This window comes from Pan troglodytes, chromosome 16, assembly GCF_028858775.2.
Source record: "Pan troglodytes isolate AG18354 chromosome 16, NHGRI_mPanTro3-v2.0_pri, whole genome shotgun sequence".
Lineage (NCBI taxonomy): Eukaryota > Metazoa > Chordata > Mammalia > Primates > Hominidae > Pan > Pan troglodytes.
The window spans coordinates 71,503,932-71,525,613 of NC_072414.2; the positions used below are offsets into that span (position 1 = coordinate 71,503,932).

A 21,682-nucleotide genomic window follows, 5' to 3' on the forward strand; every position below is an offset into this window, starting at 1 on the left:
GCCTCTCTTCTCATTTCCCACCCTGACCTCTAGACACTAAGATCTGTTTCCCTGACAATGCATTCAATTCTCACCCTCTTTCCTCCGTCATACCTGCTGAGAAAAACACAAACTTGTATCCACCCAACTTCCTGCCTCCTCCAATCCGATACCTTGGCTTCTGAGCAATGCTAGAGAAAATTGCATAACCATGCAGATTAGTAACAATTTCAGATGTGTGGCCTCCAAACTCAACAAAGCCTTTCAGCATTGCCAAGAGATACTTTCTAATTTCCAAAGTCAGCTTTCATTTCCATTTTTTCTCAATAAACCCTCCTGACACCTCCTAGCTACCCCTCCATGCTAATTTTCCACCCATTCTCTTTCTCCTGACATGCATGCACACATTTATACACACAGCCACTGGGAAAGGTGTAGTCTTCAGACTAGACTCCTTGGCATGCAGTATTTTGGAAAGCTGTTTTATTTTTGGAGTTTTCGTTTTTGATAGTGTCTTTTTAGTACTTACGTAGGTTTCTGGAAGGGAAGCCTAATGCTTGTTTCACTGGATAATCTCTGCCGAGCATTTGAATCCTGAATTGACAGTCACAATACCAGAATGCCATTGCCTGAGCCATTTTAGAGCCCATTAGGGTGCAGACTCATGAATGCCTTCAGCCAAGAGCCCTGCGTTTTCCAGGTCCCTGCCTTTCTCAGGGCATGGCTGCTGAGTTCTTCCTTGGACTCCCTGTCATTATCCAGTTGCTTATATTAGTAAATGTCACTTTTAAGTTATCCATGGCCCATTTCTGTTATTGCTGATCAAATGAAACTTACCAAATAAAGAAGTTGCTGCTAGGAGTGGAGATTTTCAATTACAAGAATGTCAGAGAAAATGAGTTGTGATGAGGAGAGGAGAGAAGTAGGGATTTGCTCATCTTTCTGTCCTTGTCTGAAGAGTTGGCAATCCTTGCCATGCCACAGTGACATAATTAGTAAAACTGTTGCTTATCTTCTCTTGGGATTTGACTCACTAGTAATAATCCATGATTTTAGCATGTTTCAGTTACTTCTTACAGCCCTTATAGTACATGATGAGAGAGAAGCTCCAGTCCAAGATATCTGTCATAAAAATTGAGAGAGAATAGCATAGGGTGCATGTAGTTTTGTTGAGCAAGGCCTAGGATGCATATAGTTATGTTGAACAAGCCCTTTTATGGATGTCAACAGAAATCTGAGTCAGCTGAGGGTTAAATAACTGTATTCCTTACCAAGCTGCAAGAGTCAAATTTGCCACTGAATCCTCTTTATAAAGCTGAAGTGAAAGTCAAAGCTAAATGTCATGTCCTGATCAGAAAACTGGAGGTTTATGGCGATCACAAGTCAAAGAAGTCTGAGAACTCTGGGGAGCTCCCTCTGATCTCCTTATTCTTCCAAAGCACCTTTAAAAGAAAGAGAGTGGAGGAATGGGTAATCTCCAAAGACTGTGAACGTGGAAAAGAGACTCCCTGTCGTCACATTGGAATTCATTGCCAGATGTGACCTTAGGTTTTCTCCCACTGGGGAAAAGGATCTTGGTGAATAGAATTGAGCAGAGGCCTCTTTGGGTGTGTGGGAGGAAAGGATCTGTGTGTATCTGCACACATGTGAACATGCACGTGCATGCATTTGAGTTGGTCGGTCAAGGTGTGGAAGGTAGTGAACATCTATTACTTGATTCACCCACCTTCTATTGTTTTTCCAGAAGCAGGCCTCCAATTGAGGATGGCATGATTTTATTCTCCTTCATCTTTTAATTTTTTAACTTTTTAGTTGCTTTTAGAGACAGGGTCTCGCTATCACCCAGGCTAGAAGGCTAGAGTACAGGGGCATGATCACAGCTCACTGCAACCTTGAACTCCTGGGCTCAAGCGATCCTCCTGACTTAGCTTCCAGAGCAGCTAGGACCACAGGTTCATATCACCACACCCAGCTAGTAAAAAAAAAATGTTTTGGAGAGACAGCTCTCACTTTGTTGCCCAGGCTGGTCTCAAATTCCTGATTTCAAGCCATCCTCCTGCCTCAGCTTCCCAAAGCACTGGTTCTACAGGAGTGAGCCACTGCACCTAGCCCTCCATCTTTAATGTTTCCAAAAGAGGAGTCATGTGCATACAATAGGACCCATGATTATGCAATATGGCTACATATCTCAGGCTGTATCTGATTCACACTGAGTCAAAGTCCTTTCTAATGAATTTCAAGTTTGAATTAAGACATTTAAATATCAGCCTGGCTGCTCTCTGTGTCTGGAACTATCACCAGTGGTCAGTTCCCTTCATGTGAATTGGAAGACAAAGAAAGCCGGATTACAGCAAGAGAAAAGCATGAAGCAGCTCTGCTGAGAAGGAGGTGTAAGAAAGAGCAGCCGGATCTTCCTGCCGCTCCAGTCTGCCCATTAAGGTTGACTGCATCCTCGCCTGGGATGTATGATTCCCTCCATTTGCATGATTCCACTCAATTCTTAGTGTAATAAGGTCACCCTTTGCCTTAAGCTGGCTCAAGGTTTCTATTTCTAGCAACCAAGAGAATAGTAAATAATATTCATTATTACATGTAAAATTTACATTTTTAAACTTTATCCTGCGTATGTCACCCCTTCCCCAAGTTTTCTCTGCATTTTGAACAAACCTTTATCACAGCACTTATTACAGTGGACAGTAATTATTTTACACATATGCCACCCACGAGACTATGAATTCATTAAGAGCCAGGATGGTGTCTTACTCATCTCGATCCCCATATCTGATTGCAGAGTGAGCTGTGTAACCAAGCACATAAAAGCAGATGTGGGAGGCAGAGCCTGTTGCAGGAACGACACTTCCTGCCTTGGCAACTGCTTCATAGGGAAGCTCCTGATTCCCCTGCTCTATTCACACCAGGGAGTCATGATGTTTCCTTGTCACCTCTGCACAAGAAGTCCAGGAGATTGACATGTGGTGAGAGGGAGCATGTTGGTACTCTTTAGCTAAGTGATAGCCACGAATTAACCTACTGACTTGCCCGATCATCTCAAAGAGGGATACAAATGCCCTGCCTTCTAGGAGCCCTAACTAAGTTTGGAACCTGAACAGAAGCTGGGCCATGGAGTGGGCAGGCCAGCACAAACTCCAGTGTCCACTTGGCCAGGCCAAGCACTGTCATAGAGCACCATGGCTCTGCCCGATCATGGCAGACGACAGCGGGTTCCCATCATATGGATGTGGGTGTATGAGGAGCAGGGGTCATGACACAAGGCAGTTTGTCCTTAAGAGCCAGGAGCAGCCCAGCCCCCTAACTTGGATGAATCCCAGAGCAAGAACACAAATGGAGGCCACACTCTGTATGCCTAAATGTTTAAAAGTTATAAACTCAGATGACAAAGTGCTAAGCAGAGCATGTTTTAGCCTCCACCTTGACAAGTACACCTTCCAATATACCTGGAAGCCAGGCTCAGATGTGGAGTTGCTGGATTTCTTGGAGTTCTGCCCAGAAACATGGATATGACAAGGAGAGCGGGCCCACCCATCACTTCTCCCTTCCCACTCCTGGCTCTCAGATCCAAGGGTGGTCCTGGTCAAGAAGAAAGGTGGCTGTCACCTGAAGGGGTTCTCCTTTGGGGCAGAAGGCCAGCCACTGATGGTAGCCACTAAATGGTAGCCATGAATTAACCTATTGACCTGCCTGATCATCTCAAAGAGAGATGCAAACGGCCTGCCTTCTAGAAGCCCTAACTAAGTTTGGAACCTGAGCAGAAGCCAGGCCATGGCGTGGGCAGGCCAGCATAATCTCCAATGTCCACTCGGGAAGGCCAAGAGCCTCTGTGGGACACAGAGCATAATCCATGGAAGTCAACACAGTCTGTCTGTGAGCAACCTTCAAAGCTATGCAAAATAACTTCAGGGGCCTGCCCATTGACCTTGTGTTCCCCCAGATATCCCCTTCTGGGTCTGGGTCAAGGCAGGAAGGCAAGGCAAGTTTCTCCCCAGAGGGATGGTGGAGGGGCCTCTGAGCAAGATTTCTGGGGCACATAGGTGCTCTGATCAAGTCTGTCTGTGGGGCGAAAGGTGAATCATAGACTCAGGGGCCATCTGAGAACTGTACTCACAGGGAGGCTGGGGAACAAGGTGCAGCAAGTGGGAAATTTCTAGGGAAATTACAAGCTCCAGGAGATCTAGAGTGGTGCTAACCAGCATCCTAGCCACCCGCCTGATGTGGCTAATTGGGCACCTGAGATGTGGCCAGGCTGAAATGAGATGTGCTGTAAGTATAACATACACACCAGAGTTTGAAGAGTGAGTAGGAAAAATAGAAGGTAACTATTCCATTAATAATGTTTCTGTCAGTGACATGTTGAAACAATCATATGGTTCTATATATTGCTTTACATAAAGCACATTACCAAAATTAACTTTACCTGCTTCTTTTCACTTTTTAAAATATAGCTGGTAGAAAATTAAAATTCCATATGTGACTCACATTATATTTATATTAGATAGTACTCATAGACTTTCTCTGACAGAGGTCAGAGAACATAGAAGATGAAGGAAGGAGATGAAGAAAGAAGGTGAAGAGGAAAAGGATTTTTTTTTTTTTTTTTTTTTTTTGCATGAGGAACTTTGCCACGAAGCTCACATTCATTTCATGCTTACTACACTCCAGACGCTGATCAAATAACTTTCCTTTTTTTTTTTTTTTTTTTTTTTTTTTTGAGATGGAGTCTCACTCTGTCACCCAGGCTGGAGTACAATGGCATGGTCTTGGCTCACTGCAACCTCTGCCTCCTGGGTTCAAGCGATTCTCCTGCCTCAACCTCCTGAGTAGCTGAGATTGCAGGCGCCCACCACCACGCCCGGGTAATTTTTGTATTTTTAGTCGAGATGGGGTTTTGCCATGTTGGTCAGGCTGGCCTCAAATTCCTGACCTCGTGATCTGCCTGCCTCGGCCTCCCAAAGTGCTGGGATTACAGGCGTGAGCCACCGCACCCAGCCGATCAAATAACTTTTCTATGTAATATTTTATTTCATCTTCACAGCAGCTGTATCAGGTTTCTATTACTATTATTTCCATGTTAGTCATGTGGAAACTTAGGAAGTATAAGTAACTGGCCCAAGATCTTATAGATGGGGAACTGTAGGGCTGGGAACTATATGGAACCAGTGAGACCATCCTAAGTTCTTTTATCCTTTATCCTTTACCTACATGCAGCCCAAGCTAGAAGCTCTATATATGTTCTCACTGACTTTTCAAACAATCTCCGGGCAAAGGCTGCATTTTTAGAGATTTCACATTATGGTTAATATTGGCATTTTTTTTTTTTTTTTAGTAGAGAGCTTATTGTTTGTTCCTTGAGCAAAAATAAGAGGACTCATAGCAGGTTCAGTGGTTCTGGATGTCAGACCTCAACCCTAGTCTTGCAGGGACCATTCCTATCTTCCACCCCTCCATGGTACAGATGTATGATGTCAGATCCTCTGAAATTTTAGCTCAAGAAAATTGGATGGGACCTAATCAACTGAACAAACAAGGCTGCAAATTGATCCTGACATGGGAAGTCATCAAGAATCTGCAACAAAATTTCCAAGCTGTCAAAACAGTTCAATATGCATTCACTTAGAGCATGGTGGATTAAAAATTCCAATTCTCCACCAGACACCAGTGATGAGTGGAGAAAATGAATGGGCCATTATAAACCTAATCTTCTGACGCTAATTGCCACTGGAGCAGCACAGGACACAAACACCATTCTCTCCTGTGGCAGACTTGAGAGTGCAATTGGATTTTGATCTGGCTCTTTGTCACCAGTGGGGGCACTTCAGGACAGGACCCCTCTGTTTGGAAGATGAGTCACTATGCCTTCTTAACACAGCAAGGACCCTGTCCTGGGGCAGGGTCATGTCTTTCTGGCCTCCCTTGGCCCTACATAGCAATGCTGGGTCCCTTCAAGTCAGGCAATGGCACCAGGGCTACTGAGGTCTCTCAATCAGATCCAGCTGAAGGGCCGAGACGAAGACACAAATCCCAGGACTCCGTTAGTTTCCTGGGGCTACCATAACAAAGTGCCCCAATCTGGGTGGTCTAAACCACAGATATTTATTGCCTCACCATTCGAGAAGCTAGAAATCTGAAACCAAGGTGTTGACAGGTTGGTTCCTTCTGAGACTGAGAGCAAGGCTCTGTTCCAGCCCTTGCTCCTAACTTCTAGTAGCTTGCCAGCAATCCTCAGCATTCCTTGGCTTATGGCTGCATGAGCGTGATCTCAGCCTCCATCTTCCCATGGCGCTCCCCCTGTGTGTGGGTGTCTCCCTATTTGTATCTACCCCTGTGTCTAAATTTCTCCTTTTTATAAAAGGACACAGCCATATTAGATTAGGGCCCACCCTAATGATCTCATCTTAACTTGATCATTTGCAAAGACACTACTTCCAAATAAGGTGATCTTCACAGGTAGTGGAGTTTAGGGTCTCAATATCTTTTGGGAGGGGGACACAGTTCAGTCTGTCACACCTGGGATGACTGGTGTTCCCTCGAAGAACAATTATGTCCCTAAACAAGGGTCTGCCAATGGGCAAGAGTCATTCATTGGCCTAATGGTTCCCGGCCATAGACCTGGCTTTCTCCTGGGCCCCCAGGGATGTGTTGTGGGGTAGTAGACAGTGGGCTTGGGAAGGCAGTGCCCTTTTCTCTCCTAAGACCCTCGCCCTGGATCCTGTGGGGGAAGTTCTAAGGCCATGGATGCTGTCTTGCTCTGCTAGGGCTCAGGCACCAGGGTGAGGCAGAGCATGTGCTGATCTCTGTCCATCTTTTTCATCTGTACCTGTAACAGGTGGTGCCTCACCCAGACCTGCATTGGTCTAGACTTTGTCATTTACCAGCCATGCAACTTTAGACATGCTCCTTGACCTCTTCCAGCCTTACTTTTCTCATCTAAAAATGGGGGTTAGGATGCTCACTTCTTTTCACTTGTTGTGGTGAGAATGCAGGAGGTGAGCCTGTGTCTGGTACAGTGTTGCTACCTAATAAGTGGTGGCCTTTGTCACTGAGGCCTTGCTTAGTCAGAGCCTGACTTGGACAAACCAGTTCCCCCTCTCTGAGAAGCCACACAGCAGGCGGCATTCTGAGACCAGCATTGCCAGGGACCACTTCTTCTGGCCAATGACATTCACACCTGGCTTCAAACCCTCTGGAGGAGCTCTCCTTGCACATCCCTGTGGGCATTTGCCTTTCAGAGGCAACTGTGGATGTGGCAGCCCTGAAGCTGGGACCAGATAAGCAGGAAGGGAGAGGAAATGCATATTAATGCAGAGATTTGAACCCCCATAAAGAACCCAGTTCGTAAGAATCTACCAGAAAAACAAATGGCTATCTGCCCGACCTCCCAGGATCCCTTGTAGGGGGAAGCCAGCTGCCCTGTTGTGAAGACACTCAAGCAATCCTATAGAGAGGTTCACATGGTAAAGAAAAGAGGCCTCTAGCAATTGCCAACAAATTTCAGTAACTTGCCAGGTATGTGAGTGAGCTACTTTGGAAGTAGATCCTTTAGCCTGAGTTAAGACTTCACTTGAACGTAGCCTCAGATGACATCTTGACTGCAACCTCATGAGAGACCTTGAGCCAGAACCACCTAGCTAATCCATTTCTAGAATCTATTCCCTCACACGGAAGCTGTGCAAGATTATTGTTTTAAGCCACTGAGTTTTAGGGTAATTTTTATGCTGCAAGAGATTACTAATATACTCTCCACCCCCAAAGAAAAGCTGATTAAGGAAAAAGGAGAGAAGGCACAAGACCAGAATCAGGAATTAAAAGGGAGCCATCACAGAAGATCCCACAAACATTAACAAAATTATAAAAGGTTAGTTGAAGAATTTATGGCAATAGATTTAAAAATTAGAAATGGACAAATTTCTAGAAAAACACAATTCACTAAACCTGACCCAAAGAAAATAAAGGACTTGCAGAAAGAAAATTCCAAGCCCAGGTGTAAAGAATTCCAACTTCTTTTATAAGGCCAGGAAAAATGTGATAAGAAACCAAGAAGGGCATCGCAAGAGATACCAAATATCAGCCAATATCTTTATGAATATAAATGCAAAAATCTTAAGTAAAATATGGTAGTCCAAATCCAGTGATGTATAAAAATAATATTTTTTATTTCAGCAATGCATGGTTAATTTGACATCCAAAAATCAATTATTATAATTGACCAATTTAATAGATTAAAGAATAAAGATAATATTTCAATATATGCAGAAAAGGCATTTGATGAAATTTATTATGTTTATGTTTAAAAATACTTAGAAAACTAAGAATAGAACTTTCTTAATCTGATAAAAGGAATCTACAAAAAGCCTACGGGAGGCTTAATGGATCTCTCCCCTGAGATTGGGAATGCATTAGAGTTGCCTGCTACCATTATTGTTATTTGACACTGCCCTGGAGCTTCTAAATCACTTCTAAATAGTCACTAAAGCAAGAAGATAAAGGAATTAGAATGGAAGGAAAAAACTTGTCTTTAGTCACAGACGACATGATCACATAAGAAAATCCAAAAAAACACCAGACATCTTACTAGAATTAATCAGTGCACTTAGCGCATAAGCTCCCCGCTATCTGCACTCCGGACCTAGATTCCCAGAGCTGCTTCTCTCTGGAACCCTGACAGTCACCAGGGTAAGGAGGAAGAGTCGATGACCCGTGCCCTGGCTCTGCAAGCTTTTGCCCAGATGTTACCCTCATCCCCTGCAGCCACGTGTCATGGGCCAAAGCATGTCACAAAGCTACTCCTGCGTTAAACAGAATGAGGATATTCCAACCTCCTGGAGGAAGAGGCACCTCCCTACAGAGAGGGAAACAGATTATTTGACAAACAATAATCTAACCTATTCCAAGAGTAAGGAGACAAACATCTAGTGAACTAAGAAAGAGCAGAGCATCATGGCAGGAGACGGGAAACCAGGATTGTGGGAGAAAAGTTGCCAATGAAAACTCCCCAGTGTGGAGTCACCAGAAGAAAAGGCATCCTCATTTTTCTTTTCCTGCAAACATTCTAGTGACTTATCCTCATTTAAACTTGTTTACTTTGCTGTAACATGAACCCCTTCTGTTTCCCAAACATCTGATAAAGTCCACCACACACAAAAATGGCCTTGTGTGAATTTTTGTTGGAAATAAGGAACAGGAGATAGATTTCCTATCTGGATCTGTGCAGAGCAGGGAAGATGCCAGCCATGGGAAGTTAAGAAGCTCATGAGAACAAAAGTTCAGCTAAAGTAGATTACTAGTATACAGCCAGAAGTGATGAGAATTTATGTCCCTGGGAATGTTCAGAAATCTGAAGAAGTTCATTGGAATTCCCACAAATACAGGATAAGAGGGTTGAACTAATTTTCTCTAAATCTTGGCATTCTCAACTAAGATCTAGGTTACATCTACAACAGCATGCATTTTTTAAAATTGGAAACTAATTAGCAAATATTATGGTTGTTTAAAAAATTCCAGCCATATCTGCCAGTAATGAGGTAGCTGAAGTGAGGTCGGTAAGTAGAGGTAGAGTATTCTGATGATTTCTTCTTGGGTTTGGCATGAAGTTACGCAAGGGAATCATTAAAGACTTTTTGGATATCACACCAAAATCAGGTAACAAAAGCAAAAATAAACAAGTGGGACTATATCAAACTAAAAAGCTTCTGCACAACAAAAGAAACAGTCAACAAAATGAAAAGGCAACCAACAGATTGGGAGAAAATATTTGTGGATCATATACCTGATAGGGGTTAATATTTAAATATATAAGGAATGCACACAATTCAATAATGAGAAAACAGATAACCTGATTAAAAATGGGCAAAGACCTGAATAAATATTTCTCCAAAGGGGACATAAAAATGGATAATAGGTATATGAAAAGGTGGTCAACATCATTACATTTCAGGGAAATGCAAATTAAAATCAAATGAGATCTCTATCGGCCAGGCGCGGTGGCTCACACCTGTAATCCCAGCACTTTGGGAGGCCGAGGTGGGTGGATCACAAGGTCAGGAGTCTGAGACCAGCCTTACCAACATGGTGAAACCTTGTCTCTACTAAAAATACAAAAATTAGCCGGGCGTGGTGGCACGTGTCTGTAACCCCAGCTACTCAGGAGGCTGAGGGAGGAGAATCGCTTGAACCTGGGAGTCAGAGGTTGCAGTGAGCCGATCATGCCATTGCACTCCAGCCTGGGTGACAGAGTGAGACTCCATCTCAAAAAAAAAAAAAAAATCGAATGAGATATTATCATCTCACACTTGTTAGGATGACAATTATCAAAGACAAGAGATAACATGTGTTGGGAAAGGTGTGGAGAAAAGGAAATCATTGTACACTGCTGGTGCCAATGTAAATTGGTACAGCCATTATGGAAAGCAGTATGGAGGTTCTTCAAAAAATTAAAAATAGAACAATCATATGATTCAGCAATCTCTTTATCTTGGTATATACCCACAGGAAAGGAAATTAGAAATACCACATGGAGATCTCTGCACTTCTATATCCATTGAAGGATTATTCACAATAGCCAAGATAGGCAAATAATCTGTGTCCATCGAGGGATAAATGAATAAAGGAATTGTGGAATACATAATGGAATATTGTAGAGCCTTTAAAAAGGTGATTCTGCCATTTATGACAACATGGATGAAGGTGAAGGACGTTATGCTAAGTGAAATAAGCCAGATACAGAAAGAAAAATATTGCATATCTCACTTATATGTGGAATCTAAAAAAGTGAAATACACGGAAACAAAGAACAGAAAGGTGGTTACCAGGGGTGAGGAGAAGTAAGGAATCGGGGAGATGTTGGTCAAAAGGTACAAAGCTACAGTTATGTACTATGAATAACTAGAGTACTAGTGTACAGTGTGGTGACTAGAGCTAATAACATGGTACTGTATACTGGAAAATTGCCAAAAGAGTAGATTTCAGGTGTTCCTAACCACACACATACACAAAGTAACTAGGTAAAGTCATGAATATGTTAATTGTATTGACTACAGTATTTATTTCATTATGTATATTAAAACATCATGTTGTACAGCTTAAATATATATAACAAATAAAATAAAATTTTTTTTAAAAATTGAATCATTAAAAAACCTTAACCCTTGTGTATTGCAAAGGATGCATTATAGGGGTTTTTTGGCTAATAAAGAGAAATAGAGTTAATAAATGTTACTCAAAGCTTTTAATAATCTCAATTTTCTAAGATATAAATATAAGGGTTCTGATGCTGATAAATCCAAGCACTTCTCAAAAAAGCAGGGATCTAGATAAAGATTTAGCCCAAAGTCAACCCTTCTGTTTGTGTCAACTCTAAAACAAGAGATTGTATTAGCTCCATTATGTCAATCTTCACTGCAGCAGCAAGAATTGTATGCCAGTATAAATTGAAATGAACACATTAAAAATTTGTTTTAAAATATAAGGCCAATCCAAATGAGAATGCACAGATCTACAGAAATTCCTTATAATCAGAGCCTGTATTTACATTAGCTATGAGAAATCAGGCCAACCTATCTCAAAATCAAACTCAAGGAAATTAAATTTTCCATGAGACTGGTAAGATGGCCATCCAATGACTGTGATAGTTCAACATGTGTTGTGTGGCAGTGATGTACTTGACATTGTATTGTGCACCCCTCTATGTGCATGACACATCCATGGAACAAGTAAGCACCAGGGTGTCATGTAATAGCATTCTGTCCATGTGTTTGTTTGTGTTTCCTCAAAATCAGACCTTAAATTGAGGGTTTCAGTACAGACAGTTAATTTAAGAAGTGATTCCAGGAAATGCCATTAAGAGAGTGAGGAACTGAAACAAGGGGAAGAAAAGGCAGCCAATAAAGAGTGTGTTCTCAAGCAAAACACTACTGTGGATAATTGGAGCGTAATGCTAATGAAGAACCACGGAAGCCAGTGTAGACTACTCCCGTTAGAGTTATGCCACCAAAGGGGCAAGAGAGCTGAGGTATTTATACTCCAACTGACTTCAGTCATTAGGTAAGGGCTCCTGGAGACAGATACTAATTCGCCAGGACTTGTGGCTTGCCATGGGCCCTGCCACCCTCGGGCAGAGCAATGCAGATGCTGCCAGTGGGAAGCCAGCTGTGGTGAACCACAGTGGCAAAAGCTGAGGAGACACGGGTGGGGCTCTGACGGCCGCTGTTCCCATCTCATTCCCTATCTTCCCAACAGGGCACATGCTTGATCCTTTATGCTCTAGTGTATCTTGCTGACTTTAGCACAGATTTTGATGCTGGGTAAGAAATCCTCACTATGGGGGTCTTTTGCTCCCCTTGTTTCTGCCTCCTTTCCTCTGTTCTGCATTATCTAGCATTTGCCCACCAAGATGGTCTGAAGAAGATGCAACAAAACGATCAGGACAAAGGCCCACAATGATCAAAGTGTTCTCCATCTTGAGCCATAAGGAATAAGAGGCTTGCATTCATTAGCCCTGTGGTAGAATGCAACTGCGAGCCAGCCAGCTGCTCTATTCCACCCATGTGGTCTCCACTCTTATTCTGAGACACTCGCTACCTCCAGGAGAACAGCCCCCATCTGCTCTCTAGCAAAGCCTCACCAGGGACCTGAAGATGTAAATAGAGCCTTGGCTGAACCAAGCCCTTCTCAGAATAGCAAGCATCTAAGCAGATCTGCATGGTACCATCTTCCCAACAGGGAAACGCTGCAGCTTTGCTCACCAGGCCATTCCCTAATTACCTCAGTGCAGCACAGAAGCCAGAAAGCCCCAATGATTAGCTTTTATGAAAGACATTTTCCAAGAGGCTGCCCATGTCCCGCCCTGCTCCTCAGAGCTGGAAAGCGATATACTCAAAGCTCACACAGAGTTTGAGAAGGTAAAGGTGGCCACGATCAATCTACGACTGATCCTCAGCTGGGGGAGATTTTGCTCCCAGGGAGATAGTTGTCATGTCTGGAGAAGTTTTCGATCATCACAACTGGTATGAGGGTGTTCCACTGGCATCTAGTGGGTAGAGGCCATGGATGCTGCTAATGCACAGGACAGCTCCCCCAAGCAGAGAATTATCTGACCCCGAATGCCAATAGTGCTGAGGTTGAGCGATCCTGGTCTAAAGAGATATTTCTGCTGGCAATAGAGTGAGCTAGACCCTCAGACAGCCTCCCCTGGAATTCTGACTTCGCTTTTCCAACCCTGACTCTGCTCTTCACAGACTACCAGTTTTGCTAATTAAGCTCTAGATAATACCTCTTTCCACTCTCCAACCCTGTTATAGTCTCAGAATTCTCTTCTCCACTCCCCAGTTCCTTTGATTGCTCTGTTCTCAGAATTTACCTCTCAACATCCCTTCCCCAAATCCAAGTTACATTTCAAAATTCCTCTTCCAACTTCTGCCCACCTTCCTTCCTTTTGCACACAGAATTTCCCCAATCTTTGAGATTGCCATGCCTCTGCTGTGAGCTCATCAACCCCAGAACAGGTCTTTCCTTGCTGCCAAATCCCAGAGCAAAGTGGCATCTCAGAAACCTTCCCAGCCTTGAATCAACAGCTCTGGAGCTGATCATCCCCATAGTGCTGATGTTCCAGAGAGCTGCCTTGAGCTGCACTCCAAGTACGAGCAATGGAATTCCAGGCTGCAGGGTCTCTGTCCCCAGCTCTGACAGCGGCAGCCCCTGTTTCTGATGCCCACGTCATCCTGTAGTAGTGAGACTGAGGCTTCCTGTGTCCTGGTTTGGCAGACAGACAAACTGACTGCAAGAGCAGTTGGACTCCCAGCCGGGTTGTCTTTGGACCTGGGGTTTGGGTGCACAACTTGTCCCAATTGACAATGAAAGTTTTGGTACTGAATGTTCAGGCATGGTAAGCTTGGAACTGACCAAGTTTTAAAATGGAAAGTCCTGCTTCACAGGAATGCTCCCGGGATGGGGGCCCACCCTACCTGAAGTGATCTAAGTGGGAGCACCTCGCTGAATGGAGCAGAGCTGAGCTACTGCTTTCACTGGCCTTATTTCAGTTCAACGTGGTTTTCCCTGATGCAGCATAATTGTTTCTTGGGTTTAGGTTTAAAGTTTGTCTGAGGAACTCAGACTTGAGGGTTTCACGCAATGTAGTTCAGGTCCATAAATGTCTTTGAAGCATTGCAATATATGTCTTATTCCTTGTCAGGACAGAAGAGACTAGGCCATGCCCCCTGCCCTGGGAGATCTCTAGGTCTAGTTAATGTGTGAAAATGCAGACACAACACAGTGTAGCAGGTACTATGACTATGGCCAGGGGTGGGGAAATCAGAGAAGGCTTCCTGAAGGAGGCAGTGCCTGAAAATGGAGGCTTAAAAAACTGAGAAGGTTTGCCAGATAGAAAGGTAGATTTGGGGGAAATTTTTCCAGGTCAATGAAATAGCAAGAATATAGATACACTGAAAAGCCTTGGTAATACTTAAAAACTTAGATGGAATAGAGAGAAATGTAATTCCCTTTGATTGTTAAATGAAAGTACCTCTTTATGCTTATAATGTAGGCTTATAATTTTTCAAAATGCGTCTATATCTATCTCCCACTTTTTAATTTTCAGAACTTCCATGGAAGGGAGAGACCAGGATTCCAATTTACATTTTGGGGAAGCTGGCCCCAAAGAGTTAAGCAATTTATGCAAATCACATGTCCACTTAAGGTCTCTAGGCTTTGAATTTGAGGCAAGCTGTTGAATACAGCGAGGATTGGGATCATCTAGGCTTTGGAACTGGATAGACTGTAGTAGGATCCTAGATTTTTTTACATACCAATTCCATGACTTTAAGCAAATTCCTGAGTCACAGTTTTCTCTTGTGTGAAATGGGGAAAATAATGCCTCCATGCAAGGGCTGTTGTGAGAATGAAATGAGACAGCTAATTTAAAGGATGTGGAAAGAGCTAGCACTCGGTGGGCCATCCAGAAACGGTCTTCACAAATTGGGGCTCCTCATTTAGAAAATCAAAGAGTAAGTTTTATCAAAGAGTAAGTTTGCTGTTACACTGAAGGAGTTCCTACCATGTAGATCTCCCAATTGTGGCATTGCTTTCTTGTACTTCTAACAACTTGATTCTCAGTATGTTCAAATTAATTAAATAACCTTTCTTCAAGGATGAGAAGGCTGATGTGCTTTTGAGGGAATGCTAATTACAAGATATCTCCTTTAATAATATGAGATTAAAAAGACTTGGAAGTAAGAATTTTTTTTCTTTCTTTTTTTTTTTTTTTTTTGAGATGGAATCTCACTCTGTCACCCAGGCTGGAGTGCAGTGGCACAATCTCAGCTCACTGCAACCTCCGCCCCCCAGGTTCAAGTGATTCTCCTGCCTCAGCCTCCCGAGTTGCTGGCATTACAGGCATGCTGTAATTTTTGTACTTTTAGTAGAGACGGGGTTTCACCATCTTGGCCAGGCTGGTCTTGAACTCCTGACTTCATGATCCACCCGCCTCAGCCTCTCAAAGTGCTGGGATTACAGCTGTGAGCCACCACGTCCGGCAGGAAGTAAGATTTTTAAATGCACAAGACGACCATGGGACGACAAGCTGATCCAGTTTGGAGCCGTACACTCGTTTACTTGCATTCTTTTCCTGGCATTGTTTTTATGTGTATTTAAACCAAGGACCAGCTAAGCCACTTGAAAGGATGACAAATTCCAGCTTTCTATGTTTTATTACAAGTAGCTGAGGAGAGTGGATCTACGCAGCTTGGTTGTACCTGCTTTCCTCCAACTCACTCATAGGGTTCACCTTCCTCCACATCTTCCTGGTGTAGGCCTTGCCCACCAGTGTGGCTTCAATGTCAGTTTTATTTATTTTATAGCATTCTCTTCTTCTTCATTATCTACATAGAGGGAACAGCTACAGTTTATTTGGATATGGTGGACCATAGGCAGCAGACACGTCCTCACTGAATGTGAGAGGGGAACATTCTGATCATGGGCCCCATGTCTGCCCCCAGTGGCTCCCTCTGCTTAGTCATGGAAACAGCAGTATAGACGGAAAATCACACAGGCTGCTCAGATGGTCCTGGGTTCAAATCTCAACTCTGCCTCTTATACTGTAACAATGACTGTGTTTCTAACTTTTGTTGAGTCTCCTTTGTCTCATCTCTAAGATGCAGGTGAGAATACTTGCTTGTAGGATTGCTATGAGGATTGAACCCAGCAGAGTATGTAAAGCACCTAGAATACAGCCTATATACAGTAAGTGTTCAATAAATGATATTTTCCCTACTACATCATCACTGTCTTAAAATTCAGCCAAATTGGTTTGAGTCTTGCAGAGTCTATTATAAGAGCCTAGAAGCAGGGCCTAAAACCCAAAGTAATTCTATCCAGTATTATTTGTTAAGGCATTTTTCTAGATAAGACCTCCAAGGATTCACCATATTAGTAAATTTACTCATCAGAGTCTACCATGAGCCTGCTGCGTGCCAGGAACAAAAGTCATGTCTACAGCAGGACATACACTGTCTCTGCTTTCCTGGAGCTTATAAAGAATGAATAAGTGTCCGCTTTTCAAGTAGCATAGATAGATAGGTCCTGGGTGGCTGGGGGCGGGTGGGGGCAGAGAGTGTTACCACTGAGGAAGACAGACATTGTCTCCCCGAGGTGATGCCACCCAAAGCTCAGAAGAGCAGGCCCAAGGGGTCATTAGCAAGAGGAAGCTCTACCAGGGAGATGTTCATGATTCCAGTCAGGACAATAGTAATCCCAGGGTGGGGGCAACAAGCCATGACAAGGAGATTCTTGTAAGTGGCTTCTTTCTGGGAGGACCAGAAGGAAGAAGAACCACTTTCTGGTCCTCCCTGAAAAGCACCACTTACAAGTATTTCCTAAGGATAAAAAAGCAATAAAGGGGCAGTCCCCGTCTGGGGAAGTGTAAACCCTTTGATCCAGCTCCATCATTGCTATAAGAATGCTCACAGGAAAGACCATAACACATCTTAAATAAAAAGGTTTGTGGTGCAGGGAAAGAGCTTTTCTGTTAGGCCTTTCACCAGGAGCCCAAAAGCTCCTAAGATTTAAAAAAAGGCTGGTAAATAGCTCAGTTCAGGCAATCCTTGGCTCAGCAATCTGATCTGGGAGGGGCTTTGGCACCGCATGGTTTTGTGCAATTCTTAGAGAAAGAGAAGCAAAGTCACTCTGGTCTATGATTGAGAAGAGAAAAATCACTGGGGTCCAAGTCAAGTTAGGTTAGAAATGCAGCAGGAGACTGAAGGGTCCCATAGGTTGTGGCGGGTACAACAGGATGAGAGTGGAACCCGAGAAGGCGCAACCAGGGACAATGCAACACAGTGGTTCACAGGAGTTCAATCAGACAGATGATGTCCTGAACCAAGGCCAGGACAGAATAACTGGCCACCTCTCCCGGTACCCACAGCACTGACAGCAATTCCTAACCAATGCACATGATTGCCACTACTATATCTTGCTTACATATGCCAAAGGAAGTTATTTAATAAGTTGTGTACACATTTAAATTTTTTTTTTTTTTGGTAATCCACTTGTTTTTTCAAGTCCTAAAGGTCTTTTGAATTAGAAATTTTAGGTCCAACCAGCTATACCCAACTAGTCATTCTAGGGCAGTGGTTCTCAACTGGTAGTTATTTTGCCTCCTCTGACTCCCCAGTCCGGAGGACATTTGAAAATGTCTGGAAACATTTTAGATTGTTGTGATTGGGGTGGGCAGCGTTACTGGCATCTGGTGGGTAGAGGCCAGGGATGATGCTAATCATTCTACAATGCACAGGAGAGCCTCTTACAATAAGGGATTATTCAGCCCCAAATGTCAATACTGCCAAAGAGGAGAAGCCTGGCTCTAGGGCACGCCTATCCTTAACATTTGCAAGGTCCAGAACAAGCACACTAATGGAGGTCCTGGGCTCATGCTCACCCTCCTCGACCTCTACCCTGGGCTTCTTTCCACACTGAGATAAGCCTTGCACACACATGTGTGCACACCCCTGTCTGCACATGTAACCTGTTCATGCCCCCCAAAAACTTAGGGGTACACAGATCAGGAGGACAGAACCAGGGAAGAACCACACAGTCCCTAGATGCAGACTCTGAGGCCCTGAATATTTAGCCCATGATCTAGGAGGGGGACTCAGTTTCATTGCCCTTTGGAAAGAGGTATAGCCAGATGAGAGCCAGAGTGGGGTCCTTTAAAGCCTGGGGCTCAAACCAAGGGGCTTTTGGTCAGAATCCTAAATCCTGAAGAAACATCTAAGCAGGTATGGACCATGAGTCTATGTCATGTCACATTGCTAGAGTAGGGTGGTGTGGGATGGGTAAGAATAAGGCAACTGGAGTTAGGACTGAACATGACCATCAGAAGACCTGGAGTGTGTATTTGACCCCTGCCCCCTCTGTCAGCTGTGTGGACCCCAGAATGTAGGAGAAACCCAAGCTTCAGAGAAAGGGCACATAAGACAGCAGGGGCCTGGTGGACAGGAAATCCCAGGATGAGAAGAGCAGATGGGACGAAGAATTGTTAGTCACAGTTGACATGAAAACAGCCTAGGAAAATTCCAACAGTTTGCCAATCCTCCTTGCTTTGATTCCTATTACTCTGAAATAGAAACATTTCGAATCCTTTCTCTAATTTGACTGCACTGTTATGCTTTGGGAAGTGAGCCTGTTAAAATAATGTGCCCAGATGCAGAAACTGGAGAATTCATGACTCACCCCTCCCTGTCATGTGACATTCCATGTAGGCATGTCCTGGCATTCTACCACCTGGATGTTTTTCAAATCATTCCCTCTTCTCCACCCGCCCCATCACCATCTTAGTCCAGGTGCTCATCTCTCACATGAACCATGGCAATGGTGCCCTAATTGGTCCCCTGATACCTATCTCCTATATTCCATCTTCCACACAAGCTGCTGAAAAACCCTTCTGATAACACACCTCCAGACATGTCACTCCAGATTTCCAAACCCTTTAGTGGCTCCATCGTGCCCACAGATCACTGCCCGAACTTCTGACCCTTACTATGTCCTTATTGTATGGTTTCTGCTCTAATCCCAAGGCTCAAGTTTTCATGCCAGACCAGCGAAAGGAAGAGTTTTCCAGGTTTATCTCCAAGAACACAAAGTCCTGAAATGTCTGCAATTTCTCCAACCATGACTCTGAAACCTTTGAGGCCCTGGGCATTCTGTACATTTCTAGCACAATGACAATTCTAGGGGAATGGCTAATATAGGCATTATTAGCATATCCCAGGGGGCTTGTGAAACATCATCAAGGACAAAGACTAGGAGACACAGAGATGCACTGCTCAGCTCCCCATTCCAGGAAGGATCCACCCACCTACAGGGAGAGTGGTCAGCACACAGCCTGCATGATCAGCTCCTTCGGGGTCTGCCTCTGCTGCAGAGTCCCCATTGACCCAAGACATGCTTTCCTGTGAAGCTCTCACCTGGTGACTAAGTGAGTGGGGGTACAAAGGCCTGGCCTTTCTGGTCCAAAAGGATGCAACTGTAATAGCCACTACTTGCTCCAGAGCACCCCATAAGATTGGCAACATTTTTTTGAGGCTGTATTACAATTTTATCACTCCTTCTGCCCCCATTTCACTGGAACACCCAGTAGAGGATTAGATTCCATAGGAAGACCAAGTGAACACAGTATTTACCAAATCCATAAGGATTATGCCCCACTTCACCAAGTCCATCTGCAGGCTGGAGGTGATGGCAGAAGAGGCTGCTACAGAACTTGGCTTGCTGACTGCAACGGGGATGATTAGATCCTGAAACAATAGAGGAAGTGGGGCAAGACTGCCCAAAGCCAAGGAATTGCAATTATTGTAATGACCAGCAGGGACAGAGTGGCGGTTAAGGGACTATGACCCATAATAGACTGTGGAGTTCTGAGGGATCTAATAGATGGGCAGCCGATAAGGGCACTGCCCAGCTTATAGCAGCAGAAGAAATTGAGACTAGGTGACCAGTAGGCTGATAGAAGTTGCCCCAATAAAATGTCATAGCCCTTTGCTTAGTTTCTGGACCCAAGTCAAATTTCAGACTGAAAATTCATTGACTGAACAGGTGGCTAGGTCCCCAAAAGGAAGGACCTTACAACATTCTGGCAAGTGTACACACCCAAGAATCATCCAGTCCTTTCACAAAAGGATTTATAGACATTTACTGTGGTAGCTGTATAAAGGAAGGGGAAGGATCAGAGAGTTCCAGGATTGTTAGTCACAGCTGACATTGATACCCAGAGACCCAAAACACCATCAAGGCTCTGCTGTTAGAATGGGGAGAAAGGGGGTTATGAAATAAGAGGTTCTCTGCCCCAGGTCCAGCTTACAGCAGGTCCACTGGATCCATGGACCCACACTGTGACCATTTCCCCAGTGCCCGAGTGTATGATTGGGATCGACACGCTTGGCAGTACATGTAACAGCCCCATTGGGTCCTTGGCTTGTGGAGTGACAGTCAAATGGAAAGGCCATTTGTGGAAAGGCCAAATGGAATCCTCTGCAATTACCTCACTCTAGCTTAGACAGTAAATCGAAAACACTAATGTATCCCTGGAAAGATAGCAAAGATAACTGCTGCCCTCAGGGTTGTGAAGGAGGCAGAGGTGGTCCCTTTCGTGTCTCCATGTAACTCAAGGGGATAGCCCCTGCAGAAAGCACTTGGCTCCTAGAGCAGACTAGAGACTACTGCAGGCTCAGCCCAGTTATAACCCTGACTGTAGCTGTCATTTCTTTGTTAGAACATACGAAGACAGCTTCACGTATATAGTATGTGGTCATTTATTTGGCAAATGTGTTCTTTCTATCCCTCTCAGAAAAGAGGATCATAAATAGTTTGCATTCACGTGGAATAGACAACAATATCCATTTACAATTTTGTCCCAGAGATACGTTAACTCTCCCAACCTGTCATGACATAATCGGAAGAGACCTGGACCATCTGGACATCCTATATAATACCACCCTGGTTCTCATTACGTCAGTGGTGTTATATTGGGACAGATAAGGAAGAGGAGGGCAACCACGCATACACTCCAGAGGACTGGAGATGAACAATACAAGGACTCAGGGGCTGCCATGCTCTTACTATTTTTAGGGCCCAGTGGACAGAGGTATGCTGGGACATTTCCTCCAAAGTGAATGAATTATTGTAACTTGTACCTACCATTGTGAAAACAGAAACCTGACACCTGATAGGTTCCTTTAGGTTCTGTTCTGCAAGTAAGTCAGGGGAGTGGGCCCATGACCATGAGACGCCCTAGTTCTATGTACCTTGCCACCACGAAGCTGCCAGCTAATAGAGAACTGGAATGACCTGCTGAGCCCTGCTGAGTGCAATACTGCAAGGATAGTGTACCGTCCTCCAGAGTGTAATATATGCACAAATCGAATGTTATTATATGGAGCTGTGTCCCCAAGAGGAAAAATACAGGAACCAAGGTGTGAAAGCAGGGGTGGCCCCACTTACCACTGACTCCTAATGACACACTAGTGGACTCTGTACGTCCCACCCCTACAACTCTGGCCTGCAGGGCTAGAGGTCCTGGTCCCCAGAGGGTGCATGCTTTCTCGGGGAGACACCGTAGAAGTCCCATTGAATAATATGATGTGGTTGCTACCTGGGCACTTTCATTTCTTTGTGTTGAGAGACCAGTAGGCAAGAAGAACAGTCA

At 44.1% G+C, this 21,682-nt stretch overlaps 1 long non-coding RNA gene and 1 pseudogene across 1 annotated transcript in view; both read right to left on the reverse strand.

Annotated features, from left to right (window-relative positions):
• Positions 1 to 21,682, reverse strand: part of LOC104002394 (uncharacterized) — a 336,523-nt gene that overhangs the window by 65,066 nt on the left and 249,775 nt on the right. The window lies entirely within an intron of this gene.
• The window catches only part of LOC100609426 (transcription factor Dp-1-like), a 39,169-nt pseudogene continuing 17,938 nt past the window's right edge, over positions 452 to 21,682 (reverse strand).